The sequence below is a fragment of the Carassius carassius genome, chromosome 12, assembly GCF_963082965.1.
Source record: "Carassius carassius chromosome 12, fCarCar2.1, whole genome shotgun sequence".
Taxonomy (NCBI): domain Eukaryota; kingdom Metazoa; phylum Chordata; class Actinopteri; order Cypriniformes; family Cyprinidae; genus Carassius; species Carassius carassius.
In genome coordinates, this window is record NC_081766.1 from 31,659,025 (window position 1) to 31,677,374 (window position 18,350).

An 18,350-nucleotide genomic window follows, 5' to 3' on the forward strand; every position below is an offset into this window, starting at 1 on the left:
TTCAACAAGAGTCTGACCATGCATGGAAGAAGCTATAAAAAATCTACAAAATGTTATAGTATCTTGAGACGGTTAGCGTTTATGAACATTTCACTTGCACTGTTTAATGCTCTTGTACAAACTGTCATAAAAAGAAATTAAAAAGTATTTCATTTATCTAAAGCATTGTTTGCTATTCATCTACACAGCTTTTCAGACATGAGTAATATGGCTGGAATTGCTCAGTGCAATACAAAAATGTTTTTTTTTAATGTGAGCGATTAGTGGCAATTATAAAAAGCCTTGAAACTCAAAGTGAGAATTAGCTAATGTCATAAAGTGTGATTTCATCTTCTGGATAGTGGGTCATGTCTTTTAGGAAATTTTTTGTCTGTGCCATTTATACATGCTTTTATGATTTAAAATGATTCTTATTTTATGCAGCTATATATGCTTTCTATGACTTTATGCAGTCATATTATAGTGTACAGACAGCTAACAAACCATTTACGATGGAGCTCAATGACTGCCTACATTTGCATTCTTTGGCTCCATAAGTGTTTTTCATATAAATTTTCTCTGTAGAGATTTTTATTTAACAAAATTCCTTAAAAAATAAAAGCCTTGGCTCTCATATAAATCACAGTAATACAAACTTGGGTTTGACACATGAAGCTACAGGACTGTGTACGTCTTTAATGAGAGAATAAACTAATCATCCTATAATTTAAAATAAAATGTACTATCATTTAAGTATAAATATTTGGACTGAATTTGAAATGATTTAGGCAAATGTAAATGTGTTATTGGTGTAGTTTTAAACATCAGGTTTTTTTTTTTTGATAAGTTATTGGAGCAACAAGGGGCAATATAAATGTTGTTATATTTCTTGTAATTAACAGTTGCATGCTGTATGTATACATCATTAACAAAACATTAACGCTGAGTAACTTACAGTTTAGACTGCAGCAAAACGGTTTCATTCCTAAATGATTTGCCATTTTTTAATGAAATGGTTGAATGAATCATTCATTGACTCCCATTGATTCATTGACATTTATTGAAATATCTGTATGAATTGCTTTTAGCTATAATAAATAAATAAATAAATACATTTGAAGAATATAGGTAGCCAAAATGTTTCTGATCCGCATTGACTTCTATAGTATGGTAAAAAAAAAAATCCTATTGAGGTCAGTAGGGACCTCAAATGTTTGGTTACCTCACATTCTTCAAAATATCTTATTTTGTATTCAGAAGAATAAAGAAATTCATGCAGATTTGGATCAATTTGAGGGCAGTGCTGGGCAGTAACTAAGTAACGTGTTACTGTAATTTAATTACTTTTTTAGTAACGGAGTAATTTAACGTGTTATAATTTTCAGAATAGTAATTAGAGTATAGTTACAAGCCTACGTTACTGCCGCGTTATATTGCTGACAGAATGCAGTGTTTTATAATCAAGCGATTGTAAAAAGGATGTAGCACACGCACTGACGAGTCAAGCGCATTCAGTGGATTAGAGACTTCTCCCGCGAGACCCGACGCAACAGAGTGCAGCGAGTGCAGAGATTCGTGTGTGTGCGGGATTCAGGAGACTAAAATGATTCACGGGACTCCAGTAAAATAGAAATACATTCTACTTTCCACGTTTATTCAAACAGCGAATAAATTACCGTATTTTTCAGACTATAAGTCGCACCTGAGTAAAAGTCGCATCAGTCCAAAAATACGTCACGACGTGGGAAAAAAAATATATAAGTCGCACTGGACTAGAAGTCGCATTTATTTAGAACCAAGCACCAAGAGAAAACATTACCGTCTACAGCCGCGAGCCCTCTGGTGGCTGTACACGGTAATGTTTTTCTCTTGGTTCATTTCTCTTGGTTCATGTCAAATTAATTTTGATAAATAAGTCGCACCTGACTATAAGTCGCAGGACCAGCAAACTTACAAAAAAAAGTGTGACTTACAGTCTGGAAAATACGGTATATATAGAGAGTGACATTATCACTAACAATGTAATTCTAATAGTTATTGTTTTGGCTGATTTTCTCAAAAAACAAAACAAAACTATCGTTATAATCACTAAAGCTGTATAAACTGTGAAATGAATCCCTTACTTTGTACATACATCTGCGCTTTGTTGTTTATGATGAGGGAATTCGCAAGAGTCCGGCATTAAGTCAGCAAAAGCGAACGCGCTCAACAAAACTGATGAGTTTCAGCGAGGACTCATCTGAACGCTTCTGTTTTGCCATTGCTTTCCTAAACTCAACAGAATTGTGTGATATTGGTTAAAATGCGCAACACTGTAAAAACATCTCAAATAAAATACGGCGCAACATGAGAAGATCTTAATTTAATGCAACATTAGACACTCTCTATTCATAATCACTTGGTTAGCAACAGACGTAATAGATTATATTTTTGTTTGTGCAGGGGCATTTTTTTGTCCAAATAAGTGGCATTTTTGCCCCAAGTCCGGATACATGGCCGGAGCCTTACACATGCTCCTCCTATGACTGAGATGTCTTTTAGAGATTATAAATGCAACGCTTTTTGCTTGCATTCTGCCAAACCATGCATGCAGTAGCTGCATGCTTTAGATAAAAATAACAGTGTTCTGTGAATGTTGATGCTTTAATAACAAATATTTATCGGGAGCGTGTATGCTGGGATTTCATACATTTCATAGGGAAAAAGTAATGTAACTAGTAATGTAACTAATTACTTTTGAAATAAAGTAATCAGAACAGTAACGTGATTACTTTTAAAACCAGTAATCAGTAATTTGATTACATTTTCAGAGTAACTTGCCCAACACTGCTTGAGGTTGAGTAAACAATAAAAAAAAAATTTCATTATATTTTGGGTGAACTATCTGTAAATGGTCAAGTCTGTCTGTTTCGTAACTGTGCCGTTTGTACCTACAGGTGCATCTCAATAAATTAGAATGTCATGGAAAAGTTCATATATTTGAGTAATTCAACTTAAATTTTGAAACTCATGTATTAAATAAATTCAATGCACACAGACTGAAGTAGTTTAAGTCTTTGCTTCTTTTAATGTTTCACAGTTCCTACAGTGAATGGTGATCCACTTAGCAGTAAGGCATAGTCTATATATTCGGCAACTTTTCCCCCAGGAAGCTGAGAGCAAATGGGCTCATTAAGACCCACTTGAAAAATGTCGTTTAACGCCACATTATTAAAGTCCACCCAGTTAGAAAGATCAAAATCCTGGACATAATCCTCTATTGCCCGATGGCCTTGACGTAACTGCAGAAGTGCAACTGCTGGGTTCATTCTTTGGGTTTTGTATTCTGTAATGAGTCCTAACAAGAAACAAAGACTTGACTAGACTTGACTTGACTCGATATGAACAGACTAGACTCACCGACAGCAGGTTACAACATTAATACACGACAAGACACAATGGCAAAGACATGGCTACATATAACAAACAATGAGGGTCACATGACAAAGATAAACCATTGGGGAACAAGGCACATGACTAAAGCAAACAATGAACAAGCAGAACTGATAGTCACATGACAAGACAAAAAAACAATCAGAACATAACACATCCACAAGGCAGAGATACATGAGGGCAAGGAAAGCATGACACAAACAGCAAATCAAACCACAAAATAAAAGACATGAAACAAAAACCCCAAAACAGACATTACATATTGATCAGGTTAGGTTTTTATAAATTTCATTCAAGCATTAAACATACAAGAAGTTTTTACAAAGTAAAAAAAAAGGGGGAAAAAAGTCAAATGTGAAAAAGTGAAATTAAATCCCATAAATCACGACAAATTTACTAGACTTGAGAGTCTAGTAAATTTCAAAATCACTCTCACGGACCTTTTCCTGGACTGTGCCCAGCTGGTGGAATGACCTTCCAATCTCAATTCGTACAGCCGAGTCTTTACTCATTTTCAAGAAACGGCTAAAGACTTTTTCGCCTGCACCTAACCAACTAACACTAGCACTTTTCCTTTTCTTGTCTTTTTAATAAAAAAAAAAAAACAAAAAAAAACAAACAAAAAAAAAAACAACCTACCTATGCGTTCTATACTAGACTAACTGAGACTTGTCATGGCACTTGTATACTGTTCTTGTTCTCTTGTTGACCTGACTGCTTCTATTGTTCTCATTTGTAAGTCGCTCTGGATAAAAGCGTCTGCTAAATGATTAAATGTAAATGTAAATGTAAATCTTTCACCAAAGTTCAATTTCTTAAATATTTATTCATTTGAAAAAATGTCATCACATGACATCAAATCTCAAAGTAATTATTGACATAGACTCTCGGAGCATTTCAAAGTAGTAATGTCTCTGTAAATGGGGTTTATTCAGTATGTCTGATTACCCAACTTAGTATCCTAAAAACCAAAAGATCTTGGTAAATCCATTGTTCCAGTTGTCCACCTTATGAACACTTATGAAGTGGCTGACAACATTTTCTGTTAACCACTGGTCCAAAAGCTTTTTTTTTTTTGCGATATACTTACATCATAATGTACCATCATTGGTTTTCTTGGGTCCATTTTAATTACAGTATGTTCTTAAAGGTGTGAAGAGGTTTAAAATTTATAATTCAGAAATGAAAATATTAAAAGATATACAGAAGTAGCTTTAACCAAAGCATGTCCTTGTAAATGTGCTATTTGTTTTGTCACTTTTACTCACCTTCTCAGTGGGTTTTTCATAGATTTTTTATAAAGCTTCACCAATGAGATTTTCACTTCCTGTGCAGACCCTTATTCACCTCTGCAGTCTCACTGTCAATAATTCCTCTTTTAATATTGTTGTTGTCTGTGATTTGCAGTGGATAACCATGGTTACTGCCTGCCTATTAATAACTTTTATTTCTAAAGGTTTTCTTACAGTTTTACTGCCATTAAGATGGAAATTGATTAGGAGAAATAAAACCCAGGCACCCCATAAATCTTAGAAATTGCACTATAACAGCAGTTGAGTTAATGAAATTGTAATGAGTGCTGATTCATCCGAAGAGTTGAGAGGAAATATCAGTTCTATTTTAGAGTCTGTGTGAATCAAAGTTGTGCGATCAGTTTCGAAGTGCAAATAGGCAAAAGAAAAAAAATTAACAATGTGAGGACTCTTTCTGTTTTGCAAACGATCGTAATCAGTTTTATTCAAGATTCGATAGTAATTTAAATGTGTTTACTGTGTATAGGTAAATCGCTAGATGGACCAGATGGCTTAAAGGGGAAAGACTTGAAAGAATGTGGAGTACAACTGGGAAATATGTGTGCAAAGATGTTTCAAATTCTTTTGGACAGTGGTTTTGTTCCATTGGCCTGGAAGAATTCTGTTGTCATCCTGGCACCCAAAATACCCCATGCAAAACTGGTTAATGACTTTTTTCCAATTGCGCTCACATCAGTTCTCTGCAAATGTGTAGAATGCATAATGTGTAAAGAATTGTCATTTCATATTGAGAGATTCATCGATCCCCTGCAATTTGCCTACCGGGCCAATCGGAGTACTGTGGATGCCTCTCTCACTCTTTCGAATAAATTTCAACATCATTTAGATAAGTCAGATATGTATTTGAGAATACTCTTTATGGATTTCTCATCTGCTTTTAAAAATGTCCAACCTAACCTTCTTGTATAGTGCCTTTAGTACTTAGGTGTTAGTAGTTGGTTGATTTTATAGGTTAATCTTTATAGGTCTTTTAAAGACCGGCTCATTAAAAATGTATCTTGCTGCCATGTTCTGGATTAATTGTGAAAGTTTGACAGAACTGGCTGGAAGACCTGCCAAGAGAGCATTGCAGTAGTCCAGCCTGGATAGAACAAGAGTTTGAACAAGGAGTTGTGAAGCATGTTCCAAAGATCTTCTTGATTGTGAATAAAGCAAATCTGCAGGACTGGACAGTTTTAGCAATGTAGTCTGAGAAAGTCAGTTGATCATCAATCATAATTCCAAGATTTCTGTCTGTTTTTGAAGAAGACATGGTTGATGTGCCTAACTGGAGGGTGCAATTGTGATGAAAATATGGGTTTGATGGAACCACAATCAACTCTGTCTTGGCAAGGTTGAGTTGAAAGGGATGATCTTTCATCCAGCAAGAAATGTCTGTTAGACATGCTGAAATGCGAGCAGCTACCGTCGGATCATCAAGATGGAGTGAGAGTTAGAGTTGAGTGTCATCATTTTAGCAGTGGTATGAAAAGCCATGTTTCTGAATGACAGAACCTAATGATGCCATATAGACAGAGATGAGAAGTGGTCCAAGAACTGAACCCTGAGGTACCCCATTGGTTAGATATTGCGACTTAGACACCTTACCTCTCCAAGATACCTTAAAGGACCTATCTGAGAAGTAAGACTTAAATTAGATTAGATTAGATTAGATTCAACTTTATTGTCATTATGCAGAGTACAAGTACAGAGCTATTGAAATGCAGTTAGCATCTAACCAGAAGTGCAAGAATATACTGTAGTTTTTTATATACATAAAAGTGCAGAGTAAGTAAAGCTATGATATACAGAATGTACAGTGGAGTTGCTATATACAATATTGAGCAGAGTATATACAGAATATAAATATGAATGCAATGTAGAGATTGTATGTACATTATGAACAGAGCAATGAAGGATTATATATACATTAACAGCAGGAACGTGAGAACAGTGGTAATAAATGCAGTTGGATGAGTGTGCAAAAATATTGTTAAACAATGTATTCTATTCAAAATAACAGTAGTGCAATGATATTGTTCAGAATCAGAATCAGAATCAGAATGAGCTTTATTGCCAGGTATGTTCACACATACGAGGAATTTGTTTTCGTGACAGAGCTCCGCAGTGCAACATAACAGCGACAGAACAAAAAACACAATAAGGAATAAAAAATACAAAAAAATACAAATAGGTGGGTAAGGATTGACAATATACAAATTGACAATGTATGGCAGGTATATTAAAATGAGCATTATGTATGTACATGTATATTATGTGGAAAAATTTTAACTGTACGCTAAGTATGTGTGTTGGATAAATAAGTGTATGTGTATATAAATATAAATATAAGTAGTATAGTGTGTTCCATGTATGTACATGTATATTATGTGCAAAATATTTACGTGTACGCTAAGTATGTGTGTTGGATAAAAAGTGTAGTGTATATAAATATAAATAGTGTAGTGTGTCCCACAGTTATTATCAGCTGTTCATAAGATGGATTGCCTGAGGGAAGAAACTGTTCCTGTGTCTGGTCGTTCTGGCGCTCAGTGCTCTGTAGCCTCGACCAGATGGCAACAGTTCAAAGAGGGAGTGTGCTGGATGTGAGGGGTCCAGAGTGATTTTAACAGCCCTTTTGCTCACTCTGGATAAGTACAGTTCTTGAATAGATGGGAGGGTTGTACCGATAATTCGCTCAGCAGTCCGGACTACCCTCTGTAGTCTTCTGAGGTCAGATTTAGAAGCTGAGCTGAACCAGACAGTTACTGAAGTGCAGAGGATGGATTCGATGATGGTGGAGTAGAACTGTTTCAGCAGATCCTGTGGCAGGTTAAACTTCCTCAGCTGGCGAAGGAAGTACAACCTCTGCTGGGCCTTTTTCACAATGGAGTCAATGTGAATGTCCCACTTCAGGTCCTGAGAGATAGTGGTGCCCAGGAACCTGAATGACTCCACTGCAGTCACAGTGCTGTTCATGATGGTGAGTGGGGGGAGTGCAGGGGGGTTTCTCCTGAAGTCCACGATCATCTCCACTGTTTTGAGCGTGTTAAGCTCCAGGTTGTTGAGAGTGCACCAGACAGCCAGCTCTTTAACCTCCTGTCTGTAAGCAGACTCGTCACCGTCCTGAATGAGGCCGATGAGTGTGGTGTCATCTGCAAACTTCAGGAGCTTGACAGAGGGGTCCTTAGATGTGCAGTCATTAGTGTACAGGGAGAAGAGCAGTGGGGAGAGAACACAGCCCTGGGGAGCTCCGGTGCTGATTGTTATAGAAATAGTTTACTGTGCTTGTACAGTAACAACTTTAGACAGTTTATAGTGTAATAGCTTTAACCATGTGCCGTCTGTGCAAAATATGAATAGTGCAAATACATGTATGTAAAGTACTGTGACCAGTGCAGTAAGAGAGCAGGTGCAGGTTAGATTGGTGGTGTGGCGTTCAGAAGTGTCACAGCCTCGGGGAAGAAGCTCTTCCTGAGCCTACTAGTGCGAGAGCGTAGGCTCCTGTAATGCCTGCTGGATGGAAGGAGGGTGAAAAGTCCATGGTTAGGGTGAGAGGCATCCTTGATGATGTTTCTTGCCCTGCCCAGACAGCGCTTGTGATAAATGTTCTCGATGGAAGTTAACTGGGTGCCGGTGATCCATTGAGCAGTTTTCACCACCCGCTGGAGTGCTTTGCGGTCAGATGCAGAGCAATTGCTGTACCATACTGAGATGCAGTTCGTGAGTATGCTCTCAATGGTACAGTGGTAGAGTTCAGCAGGGATCCTGGGACTCAGGTGAACTTTCTTAAGGACCCGTAAGAAGTAAAGGCGCTGCTGTGCCTTTTTGACCAGGGTGGAGGTGTTAAGGGCACAGGTGAGGTCATCAGAGATGTGGATGCCAAGAAACTTGAAACTCAACACACGCTCCACTACAGCTCCGTTGATGTAGATGGGTGTGTGTGCATGATTCCTAGCCTGCCTGAAGTCCACAATGATCTCCTTTGTCTTCTGGGTGTTTAGTTCCAGGTTGTTGGTGGCACACCACACAGCCAGTTGCTTCACCTCATCCATGTAGGCTGACTCAATGTCATCCTTGATCAGACCTACCACCGTGGTGTCATCTGCAAATTTGATTATGGTGTTGGAGCCACAAACAGGAAAACAGTCATGGGTGAATAGGGAATACAGGAGAGGGCTCAGTACACAGCCTTGTGGCACTCCAGTTTTCAGGGTGATGATGGAGGAGGAGAGGTTATCTAACTTAACAGACTGAGGTCTGTTAGTCATAAAATCTAGAATCCAGTTGCAGATGGGTGTGCTGATTCCAAGATGGCTGAGCTTGGAGATCAGCTTGGACGGGATTACTGTATTAAATGCAGATCTGAAATCTATGAGCAGCAATCTCACATGTGTATTCTGACTGTCCAGGTGGGAGAGGGCAGAGTGAATTGCCGTTGAGATGGCGTCTTCTGTTGACCTATTAAAGTGTTGACCTATTGTGGCAATAGGCAAATTGGAATGGGTCTAATGTAGCAGGGAGACAGGATTTTAAGTGGGATGCAACCAGTTTCTCAAAGCACTTGGCAATGATGGGGGTGAGTGCAACAGGACGGAAGTCGTTAGGGACTAAGGCAGTGGAGTGCTTCTGTACAGGCACGATGGTGGCGGTTTTGGAGATAGTGGGGACAGTTGTTTGGGCCAGGGACAGATTGAAAATGTCCGTGAAGACCTCAGCCAGCTGCTCCGCACAGGCTTTAAGCACACGACCAGGAATTGCGTCAGGGCCAGCTGCTTTCCGTCCATTCAATTTACGCAGAGTAAACATCTGATGTGGAGAGTGTGAGAGGCAGTTCACTGGGTTGATGCTCAGCTTTGAGTGAGATCTCCTTATTATTTTGATCAAAACGAGCATAAAAGTGATTGAGCTCGTCTGGGAGGGAGGCAGAGCTGGAGGGGGGAAAAGAGTTAGGTGGTTTGTAATCTGTGATAGATTGTATGCCTTGCCACATACGCAAGGGGTCTGAAGAGTTGAAGTGTTCTTCAATCCTGTGTTTATGTGTGAGTTTGGCCTGGCAGATACCCTTCCTCAGGTTGGCTCTGGCTGAGTTGTAAGCCTCCCAGTCTCCAGACCTGAAGGCTGCATCTCTTGCTTTGAGCAGGAGGCAAACCTCTCTGTTCACCCAGGGCTTCTGATTGGGGAAAATTTTTATTTTTTTATGTGTGGTCACTCTGCTCACACATCTGTTGATGTTCTCCAGGACAGAGTTGGTGTAATTGTCAATGTTGATCTGAGAGATTGTGGTGGGCCTGGGCAGCAAACTCACTCCAGTCTGTGTGCTGGAACTGATGTTGAAGAGTGGAGTCAGCACCTTCCAGCCAGATTTTAACAGTCCTAATTGTAGGTTTCACACATTTGATGGCCGGGGTATACTTGGGGAGCAGGAACAAAGAGAGTTGGTCAGACTGACCCGGGTGGGGGAGGGGTGTGACTTTGTAGGCATCAGTCACATTAGTATAAACATGGCCCAATGTTTTATGTCCCCTTGTAGTGCAGGAGACTGGAAATTTAGGGAGAACAGATCTTAAAGTGCAGTGATTGAAGTCCCCAGCAACAATAAGCTCCATCCGGGTGCAGGGTTTGTAATTTGCTTATAGCAGCACAAAGTTATTTCATAGCCACATTAGCATTAGCGTCTGGATGTACATAAACTGCAGCAGCAACAATGCAAGTAAACTCACGTGGTAGATAGAATGGTCTGCACTTGATAATCAGGAACTCCAGATCAGGAGAGCAGTAGGTATCAACAATGACAGAGTCTTTACACCATGATTTGTTTACATAAATGCATACTCCACCACCTTTGTTTTTACCCGAGGTCGCTGCTTCTCTGTCAGCCATGAAGAAAGAGCATCCATCCATATGCACCACTCTGTTTGGGACATCGTTGCAGAGCCATGTTTCAGTGAAAAACATAACATTACAGTTCATAAGCCATTTCTGTGTGAGGGTCCAGATCTTTAGTTAATACATCTTGTTCATCAGAGACCGTACATTGGCAAGGAAGATGCTGGGCAGAGCTGGTCGATGTGGGTTTAGTCTTAGCTTAGCACGCAGCCCTCCACGCTTTCTCCGTCTTTGTTTACGGTCTCGCCGAGCACTTCCGGTCGAGTGATCCACTTGTCTGCGGTGATCTCAGTAGCTCCGGCGGGAGTTTACTGAATTCGAAAGGATGATCTAAAAGTATGTTGGAACTCCGTTTGTTGATGTCCAAAAGTGATTGTTTAGTATAGCTGTAGTTCGCATAACTGAATCGCGCGAACACGAATGATATAACCAGGTAGATTAACACTATTCGAAATCTGGTAAGACGCTGAGCCTCGCGATATGATCGCGCCACCATCTTGGTCCAATATGGCCCAATAAATCACTGGAGCACGGTTCCTAAGATGCCCTTTGCCAATAGGGTTGACAGGATGATCTGGTCGTTAACCATGTCAAAAGCAGCAGACAGATCCAGCAATATAAGTATACACCAAGGCAGTCTTGGTTAAATGTCCACTTCTGAAACCAGACTGGTTGCTGTTGAGGAGGTTGTTCTGTGTGAGAAAGGCAGAGACTTGGTTGAGCACAGCTTGTTCAAGTGTTCATATAAATACTCATTCCCTCCACTCTACTTTTGAAATGCTTCCATCAATCAGGGTGTAGACTCAAAATTCCTCTGACCAGAAGAAACGCATATAAAAAAATCTAATGTCTCGATGGCAGTTATTATTTTAAATCGGGTTTGAATTAAATGCAAGAGAATGGCAGCCATAATAGTTTTTCATTTTTATTTTCTTTGTATTATTGCAGATGATTTTGTAATGTATAAGGGACGATGGTACTAGTGTTATTAAATTTTGTTTAATTTTATGTTTGTGTTGTTAATGCATGATGTGTTTTTAAGTATTAATGTGGATGTATTCATGTCACCAGTGTCAAAAACTAATTCCATTCTGTGACAAACAGAATGAACAATAAAGTTAAACTAAACTAAATCAGTTTCCACGTCCCTTGAAATTACTGTTCTCTAGAATCAGCAAGAGCTTTATAACCATCTGCAAAAGATATATAAGTGTTAACAGAGGCTAAATTCACACACTTTTCTAATGCCCTCTTCCTGTTCAAAGTTAATAACCTTGAAGGAAAAGTTACCCTCAAAATGAATTTTTTTGTCATCCCATATTTCAATACCCGTATTTCCAGAATTTTCATTTTTGGATAAACATTTCCTTTAAAAGCAATGTCGAAAATAAAGTTTTACCGTCTGCTTGTTTTTCAGTTTCATTTGACATTTTTACTAGAAAAGGTTTTTGCTACAGCTGTTATTTTCCACCTTAGTTTTGCAAAAAAAACTGTCAATGGCTTCCATGGTTTAATGAAAAATAAATGGGAAACATGACAAAGTATAATTCTATGTTTATGAATGCAATGCCTGAATGTTTCTCTTGTTTGTGCTGGTTTACTGACAGAAAAATTTATTCCACAAAAGGAAACCTTTCAAAAATGAGCTACTGTACTTTTTACTGATGGTAGTGTTCATGATAGAAATGGTCCAGGTATAATCAAAATGTTTTTGCTCTGATGGCTCGGTCAGTTTTATTTTCATTCACCTTTTAAGTTTATTCGAAGTTTTAAACTTTTATTCTGATAAATAATTTAGAATCTATATCTAAACAGGGACAACAGAATTCCTCAGGAATGCAAAGATCAGTGTTGCAGATGTGACAGGTTTATGACACAAAGTCCATAATATATCACCATATAATGTAGACTATTTGACAAAACATCCATTTCGAGAGAGTAGGGTAATGACTCAACATAAATAACATTTGAATATAATGATCCATCACTGCCAGTGAACTATTGCATGTTGGAAAGATGTTTGTGGCTGATAAGGTTTGCAAATGATTGCAAATGAATATAGTTCTCCATTCTTCCTTCTATTTTAGTATGTGTATTCTGAATCACCTGCCTATTTACTATTAAATTATGAATAGAATGCACCACATTAATATTCTGATCAGAAGGCAGTGAGACAGTAAGAAGCAAACACCACTAATAAATCTTAAGTAATGTGCTGTACCTGCCATTTGCAGAGGAAACGCAACAAATCACAGGCACTCTGGGATTTTACTTTCACTCTGCTCTCTAAAAGCAATGCATTTGCCAATCTCGGGTCAGTTTTTCCATCTAAACAAGTTAACAGTAAGCCAGTCTTGGGAACAGGCGAGAACACTGAAATAAGCCATGGATGCATGGTTGCCTTCATGTCTTCTCAGAACAAGATGATTCCTTTAAGGCCTAGGTGACATCAGAGTGAACACAGTTAAATACTGTATGGTCCTATATCTGTAATAGGCCTGCACTATTATGACAAATGCAATTATTTTAATTGTTGAGCAGAGTAATTACAGAATGCTTTGAGCAGTGAAGGGAAAGTGCTGTTTCTCATCTTTGGCTGAATCACAACCATTCTGATTTACAGTACAACAGCAGACATGTGGGAGATGTACTGTATATATTCCTAAAAGACTGTATTGCTGATTTATGTATCTCTAAATCATGACAGTCACTAAATAAGAGGTTTTCAAAAAATTGTAACAACAAAACTTCAAAATATGATGATCCCCTTTCTTAAAATATAAAGTTAGATTTATTTTTTAAACCCATTTATACTGTGTGAGAAAAATGTTGTGTGCTATTATTTACGTAATTTATTCAATTAGCTTTTATTTATACTGTACTTTAAAGAAATAAAAAACCTACTGACAGTATATTGTTACAAAAGATTTCCATTTCAATTGTTTCCATCCAAAAATATTAAGCAGCACAACTGTTTCCAACATATTATATACAATAGATGTGTGTGTGTGTGTGTGTGTGTGTGTGTGTGTGTGTGTGTGTGTGTGTGTGTGTGTGTGTGTGTGTGAGTGAGTGAGTGAGTGCGTGTGAGTGTGTGTGTGTGTGTGTGTGTGTTTCTTAATGTTGTCCCAAAGGAGGTCAGTCTTTAAGCTTTTAAGCTTTTAAAGATTTTTTTGTTGATGTTTTAACGTTTATTCTAAATCCTAAATGGCTTGTTCAGTATATCCTGTTAGCCAAACACACGAGAATGAATCTGTGAGATGTAATGACTGAACCTGTCTGCTTATTTCTGGGTTAAAGATGAGCTGTGGGGTCATTATTAATGCTTAATTTGCCGTCGATTGCAACAGCAGGTGGCCCACCATCAGGGCTCTTTGAGGGAATTCTGGGAAGGTCAGGACTTGTGCCAGCCAGCTGGAGAAAAGCCAGGGATTTTTATGGTTGGAACAGCCATGAGTGCTCTGGTTGGGACATCTGGCTTCAGGCCTCTGTTGAATTAGCATACCAATGAGACTACTTTGAGAATTCAATTAAATCCTGTAGAACACATATTCAGAAATTGTTAAAAGTCCTGGTATACTACAAGCAAAACTGAAGAACAAATGGGCATTTTGAATGAAATTTGATAAGAACAAAGTTCATTTCAGTGTTTCAAAACGGCTTGTCAGTGCGTGAGCAGCTTCCACCAGCTTGTGATCTATGTCACTCAATGTAGTATTTCACAGTTCATTAGTTAGCTATAAAAACACTAGAGGAAGCTTATTTACGGTTAATTACAAATGTATGTCTGAATACATTTGTACTGAAGTCAATACCTTATGTGCAGTTGAGTTATACAGTATACTAACATTTCCGTATTTATTTGAGAGTGATTATTGCATGTGACAGTAATCAGCAGTTGAATGTAATAGTTTGGGATGTACAGTATATGTACTTGAGTATAAACTTATGTGGTGCCATATCAGCTGTTTCAGCTAATAGACTTCCCACTTCCCATTAGACAAGCCTGAGGACTTGAGTTATCCTGAGGAGGTGTAGAAATAATTAGAAGTGTCCAGAGTCCCCCTGGCTGAATCAAGTTGGATAGCTAAGCATATAAAGTGAAATCTGTCTGTCTGTTTGGGAATAGGGTAGAACTTGGCAATAAATATTGAATGTATTCTCTTCTCCAGGGTGGGGTTACACCAGATATTTATTAGGTCTTTAATAATAATAATTTCTATGATTGAAGCAATTTAGCCTGGCTGAAATTGGGTTGTTTGGAAACAGAGCCTTCATCCCAGCCGAAGTGTAAAATCTGTTTCTCAGGAAGCTGTAGAATAGACCTTAATGTAAAGAAAGAAAAGAAAAACTGCTGATCAGTGTTTGATTATCCAAGTGCATGTTTACACAGCATTGACCATGTAGTAAAATGTGCTAAAGGTCACAGGGGGGCAGCACTATACAGAGGAAACACTTGTGAAGAGTTTGCTCAATAATCAGGATTTCAGCTGTGACACAAAAACAAGGGATATGTGAAGCATTGTGGGATATACAGTTGCAGTCTTAAGTTTACATACGCCTTGCAAAATGTGGAAAAATGTTAATACTTTCAACAATATTTTACATAAGAGATGTTTGCAGATAATCTATTAGAAAAACTTTTAATCAGCATATTTTTTCTCAATTCAACTATTATTTTGTCTTGTGGAATATATGTAAAGATCATTATGTGAAATAACTCATTTAGAGCAGTACTAAATAAAAAACAACATGCAATTTGCCCTGTTAAAATTATTAGCATTTTGCATATTTTGCAAGGTGAATGTAAACGGTATGTTTTACGTTCAGGTTTCCCATGTGGATGTACAGTATTTATTTTAAAATGTATTATTTTTTAAGGAATCCTGTAATAATAAATTATTAGAAATACTGAAAAATTTATAATTTATTGTAAAAGTACGGGAACACTGTGGAAATTGAGTTAATAATTAATGTCTTAGTGGTCATGTTATATTGTTGATTATGTAGACTTTTTATTTTTTAATGAAACATTTAATTGAACCTTCAAGTTACAAAAAAAAATGTATATATATATATATATATATATATAAATACACACACATACACACACACACAGATATTATATATATATATATATATATTTGTATGTTATGTTTTTTTGTATGTTATGGCTTTTAAGGCTCATATAGGTGTGACAATATAGCGAAAAAAGTATCACATTTATTCAGAAGCCCAAGTTGAACCAGAACCACTGCTTTAAAAGCTTAAACCACCCCAAAATTAAAAGAAATTTGAGGCAGTCATTTTCCGCAGGTTTAATAAGTTCAATGTATTACTTTTTACAGTGTAAAGCTTTGCAAAATACTGTACGCTTTGTAGGGTTAAGGATTTAACAAACCCTTTCCTTTTTTAACATTGGTTCTATTCAGTAATTCCTAGGCAACTATGTAGAATTACAGTAACATATTCAGGCCATAACCTTATTTCAAATGAAAATGGTTTGGAAGTTCAATGATGGCATTCAATGAAATTTCAACAGCAGCCCGTGTTTTGTCCGATTAGAGCAGCATGTGAAAACCTTCTCTTCAGCGGGCAGCTTCCTTTCTACAATTTCTCTGAGGAAAATCTGTGAGGAGCAATCAGCGCTCATGGTTTCAGCTGTACTCGTAGGGAGATGGCGGTTAGAGTTTAGCACTCTACACCTCAGCAATTCATGCTTTGGCACCAATAGATGAGGTATTTCCAGATGAGTTCAGTATACACTATTGTCTTCATTCCTCTTCTGGTTTGCAATTTAGCTTTTCAAAATAGCACACTGTTGCTGGTGTGATGCTACAATTGTTTGAGTGTTTGGTATTTGCCTTGGATGAGGGTTCGATACATTTTATTACAACAATAAATAATACATAATACATGTTTAAAAATGCAGTAGTAAATCTCTGCCGGCGAACTATAAATATTTTGTTGCTAACATTTTACTGAATAATGCATTCACCAAGAATGTTAATTTGAATTCAATATGATCCCCAAATTTCAGTAAAATAAGTTTATGGTTATGTACTGTATGTATATACAGTATACAAAGTATATATGGCATGTGGAAAAAATATGTGGAAGTCATTGGCTACTGTTAACTGTGTGGTTACCAACATTCTTCAAGATATTTGTTCAACAGAAGAAAGGACACCTTACAGGTATGAATAAATGTGACCGAAGTTTCTGAAATGGCTGAAGTATCCTTTTAAGATGTGGGTGTTGCATTAAAAAATGTATGTTTTCACCGAAAGATCAAGTTATGACTTTTTGATTAAACATTATGAGGTCAAAATAAACAGTTTGCTATAACATGCATTTACAAAATTTCAATTTTGTGTTGATTTAAGTAATTTTTATTGCTCATCCTCTTTCACATAGTACTTAAAAAATAGTAATCAGTATGTAGTATTTACTTTTCAATATGCTGTACACTTACAACTAGTTTCTGCTTTAAATACGAAATCTGTTATTGTGTTTGAATGAATGAATCTTCCATTGAGGCCTTGCTTCACCTTTTTCTCCTCAGCTTCTTAAATGAACCACTGAACAGGCAAAACATAAAGGACAGTTTTCTGCTTCCTCCATCTCATGCAGCCGCATGAAGTGCGCGGTGTAATTAACATGCTGGTAAATCTATTCACGGCTGAGTCTCAGAGTGTGACTAATGTAGCATCTCTGTGCATAAGCTAAGATCGTCAGAGACATGAGAAAGGCTGGAAGTTGATCAAAAAACAGATAATTGTGCCATTTCCTCCATTGTTTATGTCAGGTAATAAGGTGTTGCTTGCTTCGTGAAACCTCTCAAGATGAGACTGATGACATGAAAACGAATCTGTGCCAGCCTCGGCACTCATCGCTTGACCTTGTGGCCTTGAGATGTTTATAGAGCTATCACTGCATTGCTGCTTAAATAAGTGCTCAAGCTGTCCATTAGCAAAGCATTTCAACTGATACTGAAAGATGTGCTGTCCAGCTGGATACTTTAATTTGTGCTGATCAGATTCTAGGTCTTCTGATCACAGATCAGACAAGGCTTTTTCACTCTTGCATCATGTTCTTCTAGCAACAGCGCCTGTTGATATGATTTCTGAAGTGTCATTTTGAATTTTGCTTGTCTGGCATTTCAAACTCTTTAGAATGTTGTCGTTTATGTTGCATATTTGTATCTCTGTTGTAACACCCATCAATACGCTTTTCTATTTACAGCAGAATGATTAATTCATTAGTGTAGCTTTTGTGCCATGCATGTGAAATGAAAACATAATGAAAAAGCGGTGTAGGTGGTTGATATGATTGTTCAATTCCTTGCAATGTCTCTAGCCAAGTTACAAAACCAGCATGGCAATTGGTGTTAGTTGCCATGACAACATTTATTGCAAAGTGAGATAGCGAGAAAATAAATGAATTATGCTTCTATTCAGGGGTATTCCGAAACAATTAAGCAACCAAAATAGTATACTAATTAGTACTATAGCAATTTAATTATGACGGATCAATTCACATTTCTTGTTCGCTGCTCTCCTGGCTTTGTGATCAAATCACTTCTTAGGGATAAATTCGATCTGTTTTAAAGGAGTAGTTCTATCAAAATGGAAAATTTACTGATTGTTAACTCTCCTTCAGGCAAACCATGATGTAGATGAGTTTGTTTCTTTATCAGATTTGGAGAAATGTAGCATTGCATCACTTGTTCACGAATGCTTCCTCTGCAGTCAATGG

The 18,350-nt window shown here is 37.5% G+C and overlaps 1 protein-coding gene across 2 annotated transcripts in view; it reads left to right on the forward strand.

The window, feature by feature from the left end:
* Positions 1–18,350, forward strand: part of LOC132155256 (dipeptidyl aminopeptidase-like protein 6) — a 167,496-nt gene that overhangs the window by 80,570 nt on the left and 68,576 nt on the right. The window lies entirely within an intron of this gene.